At 39.6% G+C, this 18,759-nt stretch overlaps 1 non-coding gene across 1 annotated transcript; it reads left to right on the top strand.

Annotated features, from left to right (window-relative positions):
* The first annotated feature begins 12,384 nt into the window (after window positions 1-12,384).
* Window positions 12,385-12,491, top strand: LOC118488508. Its single transcript, XR_004885049.1, has one exon. It is a non-coding gene; the product is annotated as a small nucleolar RNA R71 (small nucleolar RNA).
* The last annotated feature ends 6,268 nt before the right edge of the window (window positions 12,492-18,759 follow it).

Genomic DNA, 18,759 nt, shown 5'->3' with positions numbered 1-18,759 from the left:
TGATCTGCAAGGTAAAGATTCTTTCCCTAAAAACGAGTTAAAAACTGACTTCATTGAGAGAGGGTATGCAGACACAATGAAGAGGGACACCTTACAAAAAGGTTTCTTCCCTTCTGCAACCAGATTTTTATTTCATACCCTTCTCATGTGTGTTTCAAACAAAACCACCTCCTTTAATGAAATACCAATGAAAATTCAAAACTTAGGGTATGCTATTTTACAAGGAGAAAATCTTAACTATTCCAAGGCAATTTTCAATGATTTGGTTAAAAATGTTGAAACAAAATCATTTTTACTGTTTCCAAGATTCTTAAGCTATTATTTTTAGAAAAAGTTCAGTAAAGATGATATTGCGGTAATAAACCAAGGTGAATCTTTTCAAATAAACAGCTTAACTGCTGAAATATCTTCAAGAATGTTAGCACCTTGTAAAACACAAGCAGAGGTGCCTGAGCAGACTTTAGCAGCTACCACTGCTCCTCAGGTATCTGCTGCTGAGCCCACTGCTCAAGGTGATCAAGGCAGCCAAACAACTGTCTTGAAACCCACACCTAAAATCACCAAAAAACCACAGAAAAAGAAAAATCAAAAACCCCCCAAACCCATTCAAAAGGCAACTCTGGAGGATGAGATACCAGAACAACTGCCTGTGATTGCACAAAAATCACAACAAACCACTGCTGTACTTCCTCACAGCAGTTGGTAGAAATATCTCAACCTATACCTGAAACTCCTCCTGTCTCTTCACAAAAAGAACAGGTTGTATAAATAGGGTCACCACATCATGAGGCTCTGGAAGCACTCGTTTCCATCCTCCACAGCCCAATACCCGGGGCAATTCCGCTTTCTAAACCTACCTTCACATCCCCAATTCCACCAAACACCAAACTACTGTTGGATGCAATTGATTTGAACCTAGCACAAACCAGTCCTTCTCAATCACCCGTTCATGAGAAAATACCTCAACAAGAGACTGGGCTTGATGTATCAATCTTTGCTAACCCACCAACATAACCTGAGGAGGTTACACCCCTTGAGTTACACGTAACTCTTGGTGGTATTCCAAGTGAAGCAGCCACTACAAGTGTTGAACCTACAGGTTTACACTTGGACAGTGGTTACATCAATAAGACTTCCTTGGAGGCAATTCCTTCTATAACACCTCTGTTATCTGCTAGTAAGTTTGTACTAACCACTGGTAACATCAAAAGATTATCAAGTGTTGAAGCAAGAAGACCCCAGTACCAAGAAAAAGGGGCATCAGTTGTAGATGTTTGGAGTACACTCCCTACTTCCACTTCTGATAAAACCACAGCTAGTGGGAAATCAGATGATCCCATTAACTTGGGTGATGGTTTAAAGTACCAAGAATTGACGGAACGTGTTGACAAATTGGATACATCTGTTGCAGAAATTAAAGACATGCTGCAACAGTTATTAACAATTCAAAAGGTACCATCCACTGTTGTTCCATCTCAAACACCTGCTCCACCACCAGCAGATGTTACAAATGAGCTCTGGAACCTCTTTCAACCTTTTCTCCATCAACAATTTCAGTTGGCCGAGCAACAACATGAAAAACATGTTCAAAATCTCAAAAAGGCAATGGAGTCTAGGTTCAGGGATACAAACGATGACATCAAGGCTCTTAAGGCCCATTTGCTGACAACCACTGGCACTGCTCCTCCGACTGTACTTTATATTGATGACCTCCCTGCAGATAATGCCAAAAAGGGGGAGAAAATAAAGGAGTGGGTAAAGAAAGGGATTGATAATGGGCTATACCTTGACACAGAAAAAGATGCAATGCTCAGAGATATACCTTTGCCAGATGGTAGTAGAAAGGTTGATGTGACCCAAAATGCACTTGATGATGCTGTCATAAGTGTAAAGAAGGATAGAGCGGCAAAGGATCTAGCCAGGTGGAATGAGGAGAAAAGAGCTTTTATAGAGCTGAATGCGTAAGGTTGTTCTGGTGAAAAGGATGATCAAAATCCGATTCCAAAAGGAAATCTTACTAGAAAAGTAAGGAAACCCAAATCCACACCATCCAGCCTTCCAAAGCACACTCCAAAACCACTGTCCAAAAGCCACCAACATCAAACCTCCACCCAAACAGTTGTTACAACAACTGCTCCCACTCAAACACACACCACTTCAACACACACGACTACCACTGCTTTACCACCACCATCAGTTCCTGCCTTAAAGCAGAAGACAGCAGATGTCAAAACATCTGTTGTAATGACAACAGTGGTTGAAACACCAGTTGTTTCAACAGCTGTTAGTCAGTCACAAACCACTGCCATCCAAATCACTCCCACTGATCCACCCAAAACATCATCTGCCCTTCCTAAAATAAAAAGGAGAAGGGTTGTCATATCAGATGATGATTTTCCATCACCACCACCAGAAGTTTCAAAATCCCAAGCACTAGTCACAGTTTCAAAACCCATTCCTCTCTCTTCAGCTCAAATGTACAAACCCTTACCTCCTGCAGGTGTTCAATTTCCTCTTGAACTTGTGACAGTCAGAGATGAAATTAAGTCTTTCTACTATGAGGATGACCCTGTCAAAAGGAGCTTGCCATCGATTGAAGGATATCCCAGGCCAACTAATATTGAAGAATACTTGAAAATCAAGGCCAAGCAAGCAGAGGATATCTCAATCGAAAACAAACAAGGGAAATCTGATAGAGAGTATCAACAAAACTATCAGTTTCTACTTACACAGGTCAGAGCTTTGGAACAGTTTGCAAAAAATGTATGTCAGCAAATCTCTGAAAAGGCAGATGAGTCCTTGAGAAAAGACTACATTGAAAATATAATGACCTACAAGACATACAAGGGGGAGAAACACATGTTCAGAAACTGGACCATTCCTGAGCTTGAAAAGGAAGTAGCCAGGATTCATGAAATGATCAAGAATAAGGTCGAGCAGACTCCCCCAGAAAAATTTAAAAAGGTTGAAGCTGATAAGGCTTTAGAGCTGAAGAGAATGAAAGAGGAACTGATAATTGCTGAATATGGGTCAAAGAACTCTGTGTCTAAGTGGGGAGAAGCGAGGGTCAGGGCCACCTACAAAAGGTTGGAAGAGCTAAGGAAGAAAGATCCAACAGCTCCACAAAAGCCTGATTACTCCAAAGCAGAGGTTTCGAGAAGATCATCAAAGCCACATCCCAAAAGAACCACTGCTCCTGCTAGTACTGCTATCTACAAAAGAAGGAGACAAAGCCAGTTAGGTTCTGAAACAGTTCAAGAGATTCTTACTGGAAATGCCATTGTGAAAAAGGGCTTTTTGTTAATGTTGAAAGAAGAATCTGAACTGGAAAAATCTGCAAACACTGCTCAGCCAGTTATGAATAGGCCAGCCTCACCAAACTCCTCTACAAATAAAAATCTCCCAAGAAACCCATCTCGCCTAAAAATACAAGAGTGGAAAACTGATAAACAGAACCACGTATTGACTATGGTCAGGGCAGATGGCGAAGTGAAGAAATTTACAAGGGAACAAGCTCTTGGCCTGGGACTTGAAGATTTGCAGGATCTCCTTGATCTTCCACTTAGCAGGGATGAAGATGATACAGATGCCTTAACCTTTTGTAACACCTCGAAATTTTGTGTCCAATAATGTATTGACACGTGTCTTGAGTTACACGTGGCGTATTATATTTAATAAAGGACTAATGTTGACAAACCTTGAAAGTATATAAATTCGAGGGTTATAAATGTCAAACAAGGGTAAGTATACTGTATACTGACCCTAAATGGTGCTCATACCTTCAAACGAATAAATCATGGATCGTACGGAAGCGAAACGCGGAAGAAAGTGGGAGATTACAAGCTGCGAGGGTTAATTGTGTCAACATGTTTAATTATACCTCTGAGTGACCCTTTGACGTACCCGAGGCTTTGTAACAGTAAAATACGCTCACTAGAATATACTGTATAAATTCCGCGAAGTTCCGTTTTAAAACGAGAAAGTTATGATCAAATTCGTGCGAGAAGGGTTAAAAGCATCAACAATAAAGTTAAGGCTTTCCGAATAATTAACAAAATAACTAGGGACTTAACAATGCGGGTAAATAACACGAGGCCCTTAGTTGTAAATAATCAAGGGCCAAATCGCAAAGTTACCCCTTCAAACCCGAAAGGTCAGGTTAATAAATAACAAAGATTTCGTTATTAATTACCAGGATTTCATCATGATTACAAAAGATTTAAAAATCTTGAAAATCTGACCTCTCGCGGGCCGCGTTAAGATTTGGGTTAAGTTGAGGCGGGCCGCGAGCCTTCTAATTGTACGCGTCTGCTATTTGAACTCAGGCGGCCCGCGTACAAAGTGCATGGTTCTTCCATGCGGGCCGCGTGAGACGCCCAGATGCAGAAACTTTGGACTTGCATGCCTTTTGAACTTGTGAACGATCATTTAAGCAATAAGTGAGGCATGGGCACCCCTTACTCGACCCATAGCACTCTAGGCCACCTGCCCATCATCCATACTCATTTGTAGTGTGTGTTGTAATGATCTAGAGGCATGTTGAGTACTATAAATAGGCATACTTGGTTCACTATTAGAACACACCTCAAAACTCAACTACTGATCATTCTTGGAGCTCTCAAGCTTTACTCTATCATTCTAAGTCTTACATCAAGTCTCTGTAAGTATGCCAAACCTTATATGGCTTTGTTTTTGCTTAGTTAAGCCTAAAAGTCAATCCGTCGTAACTAACGATTGACTTTGCGATAACTCACAAATGGTTCAGTGAATTGTCGAATCAAAAGTGGTTATGTGTTGGTATTTATGTGGGTAATAAACCTCTAAAAGGATTCCCACTTATCACCACTCTAACTAGTTCAAATGTCGAGTCAAACGCATGCTTAAAAAGTCAACAGAAAGCCGTTTTTGCGAATCTTGCATAATCTGTAATGTATATGCTATGAAACCTGTTTTGATGATCATAAAACATGATATTAAGTATATAAACTTGTCTAAACTCGTTTGATTCGGCCATTTGCTATATTGAACCGGTTCGGAGCCGAATGTCGCAAAAGTTTGACTTTTGCTTTGACTTCAGTTCTGACCCGTTTTAGTGCAATGTAGATATGCCTTAGGACTCTCTTAGGACCAGGTCACGTGATGGTATCACCCTCTGTGACCGGTTCGTTGTTTGTCCGAGTCTTTTACGCATTTCCGTTAATTACTTAAAAGTTGACCGTAACGCCCTTTTTAAAATAAAACGAGTATTTCGGACACGTGAAGGGACCATAACCTTGCTTACTAAATTCTAAGCATGTCCCTAAAGTTTCACGCCAATCCGAGGTCTAGAATGGGAGTTATGCTAAATAGCGCATTTATAAGAAACTTTTGTAATAAACGGCGCAATTAGCATAACGCCTACCTAAACCAAGATTTCGTCACCAAAACTTTTACCCACTGTAGTAAAATAATATTTTGGGATTTTTAAAGATTTTTAATTAATTTTAACCTGCTCATAACCTGCGGTTATGGCTATGGTTCGGTAAATACCGAATATGCCCTTTTCGGCCAAAACTTGAGTTCTACAAGGTCTTTTGACCCGATTCCAGTTGCTACTGATTTTAAATAATAAATAAGATATTTTAGACTTATCAAACTGATCGGGAAACCCAGGTTTCCTGTAGAACTCAGAAATCCCTTTTTAAAAGTCTTTAAAATGACCGGAAAACCCCTACGGGGCGTATAATGAACTAAAACTCGTTACGGGCATTATGGAAGGTATCCTACTGATACCACAACCTCTTTAAAGTATATTGACTTAGGAAAACAGTGTAGGACTCCTACGGTTACCCGTTGCGCCTATCGCGCGCACGGTTCGGCTTCTGTAACTAGTTTACATAGATTAGCCGATACGGGTCAAACCATATCATTTTGACCCCAAAATCCAGAGTGTGAATACTAAACCCATATAAAATAAGTCTCCGAACTTGTTGGTCAGAATCACATTCCATTCTCGGTTTTCGCCTTTCACGCGATTAAACCGTACCTATCCCTCGAAACTAACCGGTCTAGGCTACGGCTAATATAAAGACCCGTTAGGATTCTAATAGGTTATTTTAAAACCTTCGTTCCAGAATAAGGAGCCCCAGTAAAAGATATCGGTGATTTAATTGATTAAGGAATATACATTGCAAAGGTAAATACTTTTAACTTATTTTCCCTTATACGGGCTTGGGTTACGGTATATAAAATACCGCTTGATTGAGCATCAAATAATTCCATCGCTTAGGTGGTTAATTGAATAGTTTGATCGGCTCATTTAAACAGTCTTGTTACTTAAAAGCCTTTGGGGGGTTAATGACCATGTCCCGGATATCCTTGGCATCATTCGAAGAAATGGCCACGACCTTGACAGTCGGGTGTAGGCGTACACCCGGTATTATGTCTATATTATTAAAAGACGTAGCCGATGGTTTACCCACCTCGGTTTTACGCAAATGTGGTGTGTCTATTGATCTTTAACCCGGACAGGATCCGGGCTACTGAACGCATAGAAGGAACATGTAATTCGTTCACAAGATTATAATTTTAAATAATTCTCCCAAGTTAAACAAACATGTTTATGCCACGTGCATCCAAACCAATTTTCAATCATTTTACAAAATGAGTCAGTTGATTGTATTTACCAGTGTAAACTGACGTATTTTCCCAAAAAGATTAAGTGCAGGTACCACATGTAATTGGCTGGTAATAGCTCCCTAGCATCTAAAGAAGTCTCGCAAGCTTGATGTCTTATCTGTTGAACAATATTTTTATTTATTTTGATCCCTCCTGTGGATACTCTTCAACTACTTGTGAGACATTTGATATTACAGTAAATGGTTGAATTATATTTATCTTTATGCTTCCGCTGTGCATTTATATATTGTGGTTTGACTATATTGTTGCCAACTACGTCACGGTAATCCCCCACCGGGCCCACCGGTGATACACGTGGAAATCGGGGTGTGACACCTTTGAACTACAATTCAAAGGGCAAATAAGGGAACTGTTGTTGAGGCAATAAAAATCTACAATAATGGAGAGTTTTGGCATTATCTGTTCCAGGGGGAGATTGTTGGGATTGAACCCTAACAAAGGAACAGATAATAAAAGCCAAAACTGACACAGCAGTAGATTCAGAATAAGCAGATGTTTGGTTACAAGTCTCTCCCCTTGAAAGTGGTTTCAACATCTGCTGATCTCCTATCTGCTGATCATGCAAACTGTTGACCTACAACTGTTGATCAAGACAAAGTCTGATAGAAGAACTAAAGCTCTGCTGCTCAATCTACTGCCTTGGTTCAAGCATTGCTGATCATAACAAGTACTGCTAGGTTCAAAGCAGTGGAAGGAAGCAACAACAGTTTGAGTCTGTTTTATGTATTGAAATGTAATATCAGTAGTTAGCATAGCAGTGTTTGTATAGATCAGAGGTTAGAGTTTGTTAGGAGGTTAGATGTCACTTTCATGGTGACGTCAGCTTTGATGCTCAGTGGTTTGCAAGTGCCTATAAATAGAACAGTACTCTGTACTGTTCTGTTTAGCTCATTCACCATCTTCTTTCTGCACGAACAAACACTGAGCTCAGGCTGAGGGGGAGTTTGCATATCATACACACATTGTAATCAGAGTTTAAAAATAAATTTAATCATTTGATTCAGTGTTTAAAATGTATGATTGATAGCATTTCTTCTGTTTGATTGTGAAAAGTTTGGTTCCATTAAAATCCGTTGCACTACTCTTTCATTTGTTCATCTAAATTCAAACACAAATCACAATCAATCCAAACTCAGATCCTAACACTTTGTAATGCTCACTCTTTTCATGTTGACTAACAAATTGCAGTATCTTTCAATGATCTGCTTGGTGCTCTCAGTTCTCAAACCATGAAATAGATCAAATTCTTTTTTCAAAAGTGATTTTTTGTTCTTGATCATCGTTCTTACTTCCCCCGATTTGATGTTATCTGCCTCAAAGGAAGTCCTAATAAGCTTGAACCAAGTCCTCGCAGAATCTATACACTGAACGAGGCAAGAACTTTACCCAAACACCCTTCTAACCCCCTTCCAGGTAGTTAACTTGCTTTATATAGACCGTAAAGACACGAATGAGTAAACCAACGAAACATGAAGAAATGTTTAACCAAAGTTCACTTTCAATATAAAAAGCTAGTTATTAAAGTCACTAATACATACCCAATTAAAAAGTTGCTAAAGATTAGAAATCAAAAGTAATACACAAAAGATTTGTCTTCACCAAGTGATATAAGAGATTAGCCAAGCATGGCCTTTGTTTGACAAGAACTCTTACAATCGATCGAGGATCTCGAGACTACTACACACTCTAAAAGATGAAAGATGGATGATGGTGGTGGGTGTTGGTGTTGTAGAGGTGGTGGATTGATGGCAAGTGTGAGAAAAGTGGTTTGCTAAGGGATGCCTTTCACTTGAACCAAGCACCTCTATTTATAGCTGAAAACAGAGGGCAGGCACTACCTCGTGCCCACTTGGCACGGCCCCGGGGTCTGTTCTTTCTCTCCCTTCATTACCTGCAGATGTCAGGTCTTCTACTAGCAGGCCTCGTGGTGTCATAGTACGGCCCCGAGGTTAGTGTACTTGTTGTACTATCATAGATTCTGCGAATCTTAGAGTTGACCATGGCCAATGTTGGGTTGGCACGACCCCGTATTGGTTTGTCTTTTGCTGTTGTCTTTTTCTACAGGGAATCTTGACTGGTTACGGCCCCATGCCTGGTGGGCACGCCCCGTGTCTAAGCTTTTGTTTTTGTTATTTGTTGTTTGGATGTGGATGGGGGTTCGGCATGTCATATCAATCCTTTTTCTTTGTATTTGTGTTGGTTTCTGCTGTTAATTTGTTCCTTTTATCCGTTTAAGCTCTTTTGATCCTATAAATTAAACGTAAACAAAGAAACATGTTTTTTCCTACATTAGTACCGAAAAAGGGTCGATTTTATGCCTTGTTTGATGTAATTTATATGTTGCATTTTGCGCACATCAAATGCCCCACACTTGAATCTTTGCTTGTCCTCAAGCAAATCTCTATAATGTGGCTTACACACCTAAACGAAATTGGTAGAAGAGAAGTTTTGGGCTATCTTTAGAGTGTCGGGAATCCAAGTTCTAAATTTATTTGTTTTTATTTTATTTACAATCTTATTCGTCATGATTTATTTAAAACACATTTTAAGATAAAAATATCTGTTTTGGGCATAACATGCCTTTCTAAAATTCTATTTAGTTATATACCAATTTACACACCTCACAAGTAGTCACTAAACACTCTGCTGAAGATGTTTAAGTGGAAGCGCTCGGACCCGGTGTGGAGCTTACTCCTACTATAGGCTTGACAAACAATCAAACCTCCTCCTTTTTGACGTTTAATCCTCGTAAATATTAAGAGGGCTTTTAAAAAGGGTAGGTTTTGGATAGGGTAGGTGTTTTTAGGTAAAATGCTGAAAAGCGTAAAAAGTGTCGGTTTTTCGAGGAATCTTGTTTTGTGGCTTAGAAAAAAAACTTTAGCCAATGTTTTTTAACCAAAGTTGAAATTAAGCCATACTTGTAATTTTATAACCGAACTTTTAACAAAAATAAAGGGTGTAAATAAAAAATTTTGTGGATGTGGATGGTTGTTTTTGCAAAAGTTTATATTTTTGTGGTTTTAGAAACGAAAGGGTTAAGGCTCAAAGGAGTTTAACTAAGGGGATATTTTTTTGTAAGGGATGAAAAGAAAAACAAAGGTTTAGAAAAAAATGGGTTATAGTCCTAATGCCTCCATCATTACTTACTTGGATTTATGTCAGTAAGGATTAGGAACGAATTGTTTTGGCAAGCTTTAGATTTGTAAGAACAAAGCAGGCTATTCACACAATAAACGAATAATTGAGCAATTAGTATAGATATGTATTTGTATGCTCAATAAAGGCTCAAAACTCATTTTTTTTGTGGGAAAAAGGCTATAGTGAAAAAGTGTATATATAATCAAATTTTACAAAGATTTGTTATGCTCGTTTTTTTAATTTTCTTAATTGGTTCTTTTTATCACGACGCTGTCAGGTGTAAATTAATAAAAAAAAACATAATCTTTAGAACTTATTTTTCCTAAACTAAACCAAGATAAGTAAAAAAATAAAAAAAAATAACAAAAATATATGGGGTGATTAGCGATTTTCCAAGGCGAGTTTTGTGTAAGGCTTGTTTTAGGACAAAAGATTCAAGGTTTTAGCATCCCCACACTTAAAGTACACATTATCCTCAATGTGTCCCAAATAGGATTTGTTTTGATTAAATGTGCAAAAAGTGGGGTAAAAATAACAATTTTTTTAGGTTACTGGTCACTGGGCACGGGGGCGTGCTTGTTGGACACGACCCCGTGGCCAAAGTGCCAGTAACAAGGTGTAATAGAAAACTTACAGTATGGTAGACACGTACGGGGGCGTGCTTGGTGAGCACAGCCCGTGCCACCTTCTCTGCAGAGAAATTTTACATCAAACATTTGGGCAAGGGGGCGTGCCTGGTGGGCACGACCCCGTGCTGCAGACTCTGCTTTGCAGTTTTTGAAGTGGGAGGCTCTGGTTTACGTGCATAGGGTCCCTTTTTTCACCATTCCATCATTTAAAGTGTGCTTTATTCCTACAAATGAAAAACTTAAAATGGAATGTATTAAATTTAAACTACATTTTATCTAGTGATAGTTCCATGAAATGCCTTCATGTTGCGCCACGTTTATAAGGGTCCTTGGCTAGACTCAAAGTTGATCAAATGTTACCCGAGCGGGGTGACTCGAATCCCGAGTTACATCATCGAAGGGCGTAATCTAAGCTCGAGTCTATTGCCTTGATGTAGTTGGCCGGATCATCCTCTGCTCGTTGTCCCACTTCAAACCTAATTTTCTTGTCACCAACCCTCAATGTTAATCTTCCATCACTCATATCCACCATGGCTCGTGCGGTGGCAAGGAAGGGTCTTCCTAAGATGAGCGGGATTTCGGTGTCTTCTTTCACATCTAGGATTAAAAGTCGGCGGGGAAAACAAATTCCCGACCTTTACCAATAGATTTTCTACAACACCTTGAGGGTATTTTACCGACCTATCCGCAAATTGTATGCTCTTCATCCTAGGGTGTGGCTTGCCTAGCCCAAGTCAATTGAACATAAAGGCGGGCATTACTAGCCCCCAAGTCGGCTAGTGCATTGCTTATTGGTGTTCCCCAATAGATCAAGGAATGGTGAAGCTTACAGGATCAATCTTCTTTTGGGGGAGCTTGTTGAGGAGTGTCGTCGAGCATTATTCACTTAAGTGGACTTGTTGAATAGGTTCAATCTTTCTTTTGTCAGTGAGGAAATCTCTCCTAAACTTGGGGTATTTTGGCATTTTAGTGAAGACTTGCACAAAAGAGAGATTGATGTGAAGTTGTTTAAGCAAGTTTACGAACTTAGTGAATTGCTCGTCGGTCTTTTGCCATACTAAACGACCGGGGTAAGGGACCGGGGGTAGTTTGGTTGTTTCGGTATTTTGGGGTTGAGTATTTTCTTGGTTATTGGTAATGGGCGTTTTTTGTAGGGAGTGAATCGGGTTGTTGTGGTGTTGGTTCGCTTTCGGGTCCTACCATCCAGTTTCTTAAGTTGATTACATTTACTTGGGCTTTTGGGTTAGTTTCGGTGTTACTAGGCAAGGCTCCTTGTGGTCTCTCAGAGAAATTTTGGGCAAGTTGGCTTACTTGTTTTTCGAAATTTTGCATACTAGCCTGTTGGTTCCTAATTTCGGCTTCAGTTTGTTGGAACCTTTCCGGGTATTTTTTATCAAATTCGGATAAAAGGCGAGTGATGAGGTCCTCAAGTTCTCTTCCGCCTTGTTGTTGTGGTTGGAAACCTAGTTGCTTGTTTCGGGGTTGTTGAAAGTTGGATTATTGGTTTTGGTTTTGTTGGTTGCTATCCCCCAAATTCCTCCAACCAAAGTTGGATTGATTTCGCCATTCAGGGCTGAAGGTGTTATCATTTCCGTTTGATTTTCCCTATCTGTCATACAACTGCAGTTTTCATGTGGCCCACCGCACCCTTCACAAGCCATAACCGAAGCATTTTTTGTTAATTCTATTTTTTTTTTATTTTTGAAGATAGAGCTTCGATTTGGGCTTGTAAAGATGTATTTTCATCCTCTTTATGGGCTCCTGGGGCTATGGATTTTGAGCCCCAAGGGTTGTGCCATTTAAAACTGTTTTGGACAATTTCTTGATTATAAATTTCGGACGATGACTACCAAGTAGGCCCCCGGAGTTTAAGTCAAGGATTTGTCTTGTATGTGGCAAAAGTCCATTATAGAATGTCGAGACTTATTGCCACACTTCTAAACCATGATGAGGGCATTTCCTTAACAACTCTTTGAACTTTTCCCAAGTTTCATACAAAGATTCCCCGTCCTCTTGAGAATATGAATTAATTTCACTCATTAATTTAGCCATTTAGCGGGAGGGAAATATTTGTATAGAAATTTTTGGGCAAGTTCATCCCAGGTGTGGACGAATCCACTTGGGAGGGTATTGAGCCAGGCCTTGGCTCAGTCTTTCAGTGAGAATAGGAACATATGGAGCCGGATGGCATCGTTGGAGGCCCCATTGATTCTAAAGGTGTCACATATTTCCAAGAAATTGGTAATATGTAAATGGTGATCTTCGTCAGGTAGGCCGTGAAAGGTGGCGGAATTTTGGAGAATTTGAATTTGATGGGCTCGAAGCTCACAGTTGTTAACATCGACAATTGGCGGGTTAATAGCGACTCCAAGATTACCAACCGTAGGCCGTACGTAATCTATTAAAGTACTTTGATCCGCCGTGGGAGGGTTTTGGTCCTGTTGGTGCATGTTTTGTGACAACAGCTTAGATTTGGTCTTTGGATATCTTGTAATTAGTTAAACGATAAACCGTTAGCGAGTTTAGCTTTGTAATAGTGAATTAAGAGTGATTGGGCCAAACCAAACCCACATGTGGGGGAGGGTTTGCGAAATGGGCCTTGCCCATGACCTAGCCCATATGCAAAGCTTTGTCCTATATAAACAAAGCTTAGCATTAGGGTTTAGGTTAATCTTCTAATCACCTTAATCACTTGGAGAGAATTCGTGAAAGACAACGGCTTGGACGAATTAGGATCTTGATTGATTGTAATCGTTACGAAGATAATCAATAAAGATCAGGTTTAAAGTGATTCGTGTTCTGCTTGTTTTTCTGTGAAATCTGATCTAGAGGATTCCGCACTCTAGGTTGGATCGACGATTCTGTTATGATCCGCACGGTTACGAGGACCTACAATTGGTATCAGAGCATTCGGCTCTTGATTGGCTTGGTTCAGAATCGTTTCTGCAGAAAAATCGGCGTTTTTGGACGTTTTTGAAGGTTGTGTTCGTGTTTTACTGTTGATTTCGGATAAAATACCATGATTTCGGATCATTTCTTATAGGAATCAAGGATTTCGGATCAATTACGGACCAGAAACAAGCAATTTCGGACCAGAAACAAGCATTACGGATCATTTTCGGATCCATTTCTGACTGAAGGGTTGCATTTCGGACTGAAGGGTTGCATTTCGGACCAGAATTCAACCATTTCGGACAAAACTGTTGAATTTCGGACCAGATCTGTTTCATTTCGGATCATTGAGTACCATTTCGGATCAGAAAGTGATTGATTTCGGATCAGAGTGTTTCATTTCAGATCTGACTAGTGCATTTCGGACAAAAAGGTGTTCATTTCGGAAAATCATCTCCATTTCGGATCATTCCGGATAACCATCAACATTCCTGACCATTTCGGACCTTTTCTGATCATTTCGAACGAGGTGGAATTTTTCTTGGCTTGCGTAAGAAAAATTTCACTGTTTCGTGATTAGGAAATTAACCGTAGCTCATCTCAGGAAACCGTTTGCACCGTTGGGACTCTGGAAAATTCCGAAAAAGGTTTTCGACATTATATCTCATTGGAATCGTAATCTCGAGACGAGTCCAACGGTATAATTTGGTAGAAACAGATTTCGGACAAAATTTGTACGGTTTTCCCAGTCTGCTTACGTTAAAATGTCGAACATGACTAAATTGAACGAACTCTTAAGGATGGAACATGAGGTTGGCACGATGAACAAACCACCAAAGATGATGAAGGTGGAGAACTACTTGACATGGAAGGATAGGTTTCAATCCTTCATTGAATATCAGGACACTCGTATGTGGATCTGTATTGTTGATGGGTACACAAATCCTACTCATGACTTTGAGGGCAGACCTCGTGTCACAGCCTATGTGAACATGCAGGAAAATGACAAAAAGATGTATGAGGCTGAAAAGAGAGCCTTGGCTGCCATCAAGATGTCCCTACCTGATAGTATCAAACATACCTTTAAGAAGTACACTACTTCAAAGGAAATGTGGGATGCTCTAGAGAAGAGATATGAAGGAAATCCTGATGTCAAGAAAAACAAAGTTGATCTTCTGAAGAAGCAGTTTGTTGTGTTTAAGTACATGAAGAATGAGTCACTTGAGGACATTATCACTCGATACTACCATCTGATGTCAGAGCTGGATAATTATGATGTAGATTGCTATACTGACATAGAGAAAAATGATAAGCTGCTTGATGCTCTTCCTACTAAGTGGGATATCTACACCTTAATGATTAAAGGAGAAGCAAATTATGACACAAAGGAACTAGAAGAAGTTGTTGGAAAGCTAAGAGCTTATGAGCTCAGTATGAAGAAGAAGGACACTGGATATGATCAGGTTCAAGATCCAGGGATCTACAATGGGCTTACATCTTCTTCATCACATGATGCTTCTAGCGACTCTGCTACTACATTTCTTTCGTGTGATAATGAGCAGGTTACAGTTAATGAAGATGGTGATGTGTGCTTTGTAGCTGCTTCAGGAGGATCAACAGGAGTTAAGAGGCCATCAGCTTCTAAGCAAACAAGCAGTGCAAAGTCAATGCCTATGAGTGTGAAGTCTGCTGAAGAACATCTTGCACTACTTGCTTCGTTTGTTGCCTCTTATGAGAACTACATTCAGGGGAAGATATATGATCCTGCTACTTTAGATGAAGACTATGATCAGATTGACCCTGATGATCTAGAAGAGATGGATTTACAATGGCAGATGGCCATGATTTCGAGACGTGTGAAGAGGTTCATGAATAGAACTGGAAGGAAGTTTGTGGGGAAGAATGTAGGTTTTGACAAGGCCAAAGTCAGGTGCTTTAACTGTCAGAGTTATGGTCACTTTGCTAGGGAATGTCAGAAACAAAAGCATGAGACTTCGAGCCAGAGTTCAAACAATAGAAATGCATCAAACAACTCTAACTCAAGGGCGTTGATCTCTACTGCAAGAGAGGGTTCATATGACTGGAGCATTCACTTGGAAAATGATGAGAATGTTACACAAGCATTTATGGCAGAGATCGTGCCAGTTGAAGAAGCTGAAACTAAAGCAAATGCTGAGAAAGAAAGTGATGCTGAGGTACAGAAGGTTGATCAGACAACAGATGCTGAAGATGAAAAACAAGAGTCTGAGCATGAAATGGAAGATGAAGAGAAAGATGAAATTATCAAAAGAATGGAAGCTCAACTTGCTGCTCTTATGGCAAATTCAGAAAAATCGACAGGAGAGGTAAGTAACTCTACTACTTCTGTTTGTTTAAAGTGTCGTGAACTACAGGGTGAAGTTGACAAATTGTCAACTCAAAACAAAAGTCTTGTGAGCGAAATGTCTAACGTAAAAGAATCAAATTTCTTTGCTAAAAGAAATGAGTCATCATATTTGAAAAAGATAAAAGGCTATGAAGCTGAAATTGAAGCTTTAACCTGCAAACTGAATGAAAAACTTCAAGTCATTGACTTAACTCATGACATGATGGCTGAGAAAACAAAAGAGATTTCTGATAAAAACAAAGAGTTGTCAGATGCACAACTTAAAATTGTTGAACTTGAAAAGAAATTAGGTCAATTCAGGGATTCTACTTTTGTTATGAAACATATGATGGGCGGGTTAAAAAAGAGTAATGACAAGAAGACTGTGGGATTCCAGGGCTTTAATGAAGTCCCACCTCCTCTTAGTCATGACTATTCTTTCTTACCTGATGAAGATGAGTTCACAGACTTTCTGTCAACATCACCAAGTAGTTTCACATCCAGTCAAGGTGATGTGTTTGTAGATAATGATGCTAAGAAGGAAAATAACAGCAAATCTGTTTTTAAAAAGAAAAATACACCTTCTAAAAACAATAACCAAACTTTTGTTAAAAAGGTTAATTTTGTTCAAGGAAGTGACATGAAAACCGAAACAGCTGTTATTGAAAAAGAATCAAATGTAGAGTTTGCTAAAAACAAAAACATAGAAAAATCTGAAATTAAGCAAACTGATCAAAATCCTTCTAAAGCATCATCATCAAAACCAGAATCTAGTTCAAAGGCTTCAGGTGAGAAGTCTTCGAAAAGGAGATCGTGCTTCAAATGTCACACAAAGGGACATGTAGCTAGCTGCTGTCCTAACAAAAGGGTTGAAGCACAAGATAGTGAAAAACAAAGAGGAAAATCACCAGAGAAGAAAGGTGATAGTGAGGAGAAAGTATCAAATTCTCCAAAGAAATCTGCTCCAAAGCAACAACAGGGTGTTGCTGGTGGTGTAGATAAGGCTGAAAAAGGAACTCTCCAAGTTCCTCGTTTTCAAAGAAATCAACCACGATTTTAGCCTGAATCTCCATCAGGCAGATATGAGAGACCTAGAAGTAGTTCACCAAGAATGAACAACCAAAATTCAAATAATTTCAGAAGTTAAAGTCAATATCAAAATCGATACCAAAAACCCGGTGGTCGAACTTTTTATAACAATGGCTTTAGAAATTATAACAATCAAGCTTCTTGGAATCAAAACTCAAGATTTCAAAGGTCACACAGTCCAAACACATATAGGAACCCTCAGGACCAGAGACCTTATGGAAATCCTGCCCCATTTCCATCAACAGGTCCAAGATCTAAGACTCCAGTTAGGAGTGATGGACATTGGATGGATGTTCCTGTAGTTGATGAATCTGGACGACCCAAGACCATCAAGGCTTGGGTCCCCCACTCTAACTAATTTTTGGTTGGTGTGTGCAGGAGCTGCTAAGGAGGATTATCAACTTATGGTATGTTGATAGTGGCTGCTCCAGGCACATGACGGGGGATGCGAGGTTGTTTTCTGAATTTGAAGAATATGATGGTGGACATGTTAATTTTGCTGGTGCTAAAGGTGGTAGGATTACTGGAAGAGGAAAAGTGATGAATGCGAAGATCACATTGGACAAAGTGAACTATGTTGAGCAGCTGAAACACAATCTGATGAGCGTGTCACAAGTCTGCAACAAGGGTCACTCGGTCCACTTTACAAATACTGAGGCATTGGTGTTAAAACCGGGTTTGGTCATTCTGGATGATTGGATAGTAATGCGTGCACCAAGGAAAAATGATACTTATGTCATGGACATGGGTGCCAAAGATCCAACTGCAGCGGTGGCGTGTTTACTGTCAAAAGCATCTGAAGCTGAATCTATGTTGTGGCACAGACGCATGGCTCATATTCACTACCGCAAAATGAATTACATTATTAAAAATGAGCTAGTGAAAGGGGTACCATTGCTGAGGTTTCAAGTGGAAGACAAATGTCTTCCATGTCAAAAGGGAAAACAACACAAGAAACCTCATAAATCTAAAACAGTAAATTCCATTAATGCCCCTTACGAATTACTTCACATGGATTTATTCGGTCCAGTGAACGTGAGGAGCATAGGTGGAAAGTACTATTGTCTTGTTGTCACCGATGATTACTCACGTTATTCATGGGTTTTCTTTTCAGGTACAAAAGATGAGACAACAGAGATGCTGATAGATCTTTTTACAAAATTAGAAAACGTTCATGATGCAAGGATCAAGAGGATAAGGAGTGATAATGGCACGGAGTTCAAGAATCGTATTCTGGATCTCTATTGTCTTCGAAAGGGAATTGAGCATCAATATTCTGCTCCTTATACGCCTCAACAGAATGGAGTCGCTGAGAGGAAAAACAGGACGTTGATTGAAGCCGCTAGGACTATGCTTTCAGATTCAAAGCTACCAGTTCTTTTCTGGGGAGAAGCTGTGAATACAGCTTGCTACGTCCTAAACAAAGACCGTTAAACGTTTTAACAAAACTTGTCATGAGTTTATGTTTAACGAAAAACCAAACTTAACAGGCTTTGAACCATTTAGACTACCCTGCACCATTGTGCGAAACAAAGATAAACAAAAATTCGGTGAGGTGGCTGACGATGGCTACTTTCTAGGCTACGTGCCTGGCACACCAAATAAAAGGGTTTTTAATCTAAAAATTGGTAAAATTGAGGTTGTTTTCAATGTAGAAATTACTTCTTACAAACCTCAACAATCAACGAGTGGTCCTGCTATATTATATGATTATGAAAGTGTTTTTAAATCATTTAATATTCCTGAGGTTTCTGATGCAGATGATTCTCAGCTGATTCAAACAGTGATTGGTGAGGACGATGAAGGCGAGTTCATGCCTAGATCAAATGTTGATATGTCAGATGCTCCGGAAACTTCCCACAGTGCTGCTGATCCTGATTCAAGCGATAGTGAACCAGAACCCAATCAGGGGGAGGATTTCGTTAATCCATTTGCAAATCAGAATATTCAGGGGGAGGTTGGATCTAA

This window comes from Helianthus annuus, chromosome 16, assembly GCF_002127325.2.
Source record: "Helianthus annuus cultivar XRQ/B chromosome 16, HanXRQr2.0-SUNRISE, whole genome shotgun sequence".
NCBI lineage: Eukaryota > Viridiplantae > Streptophyta > Magnoliopsida > Asterales > Asteraceae > Helianthus > Helianthus annuus.
This window is presented reverse-complemented; position numbering and strand designations above follow the sequence as displayed.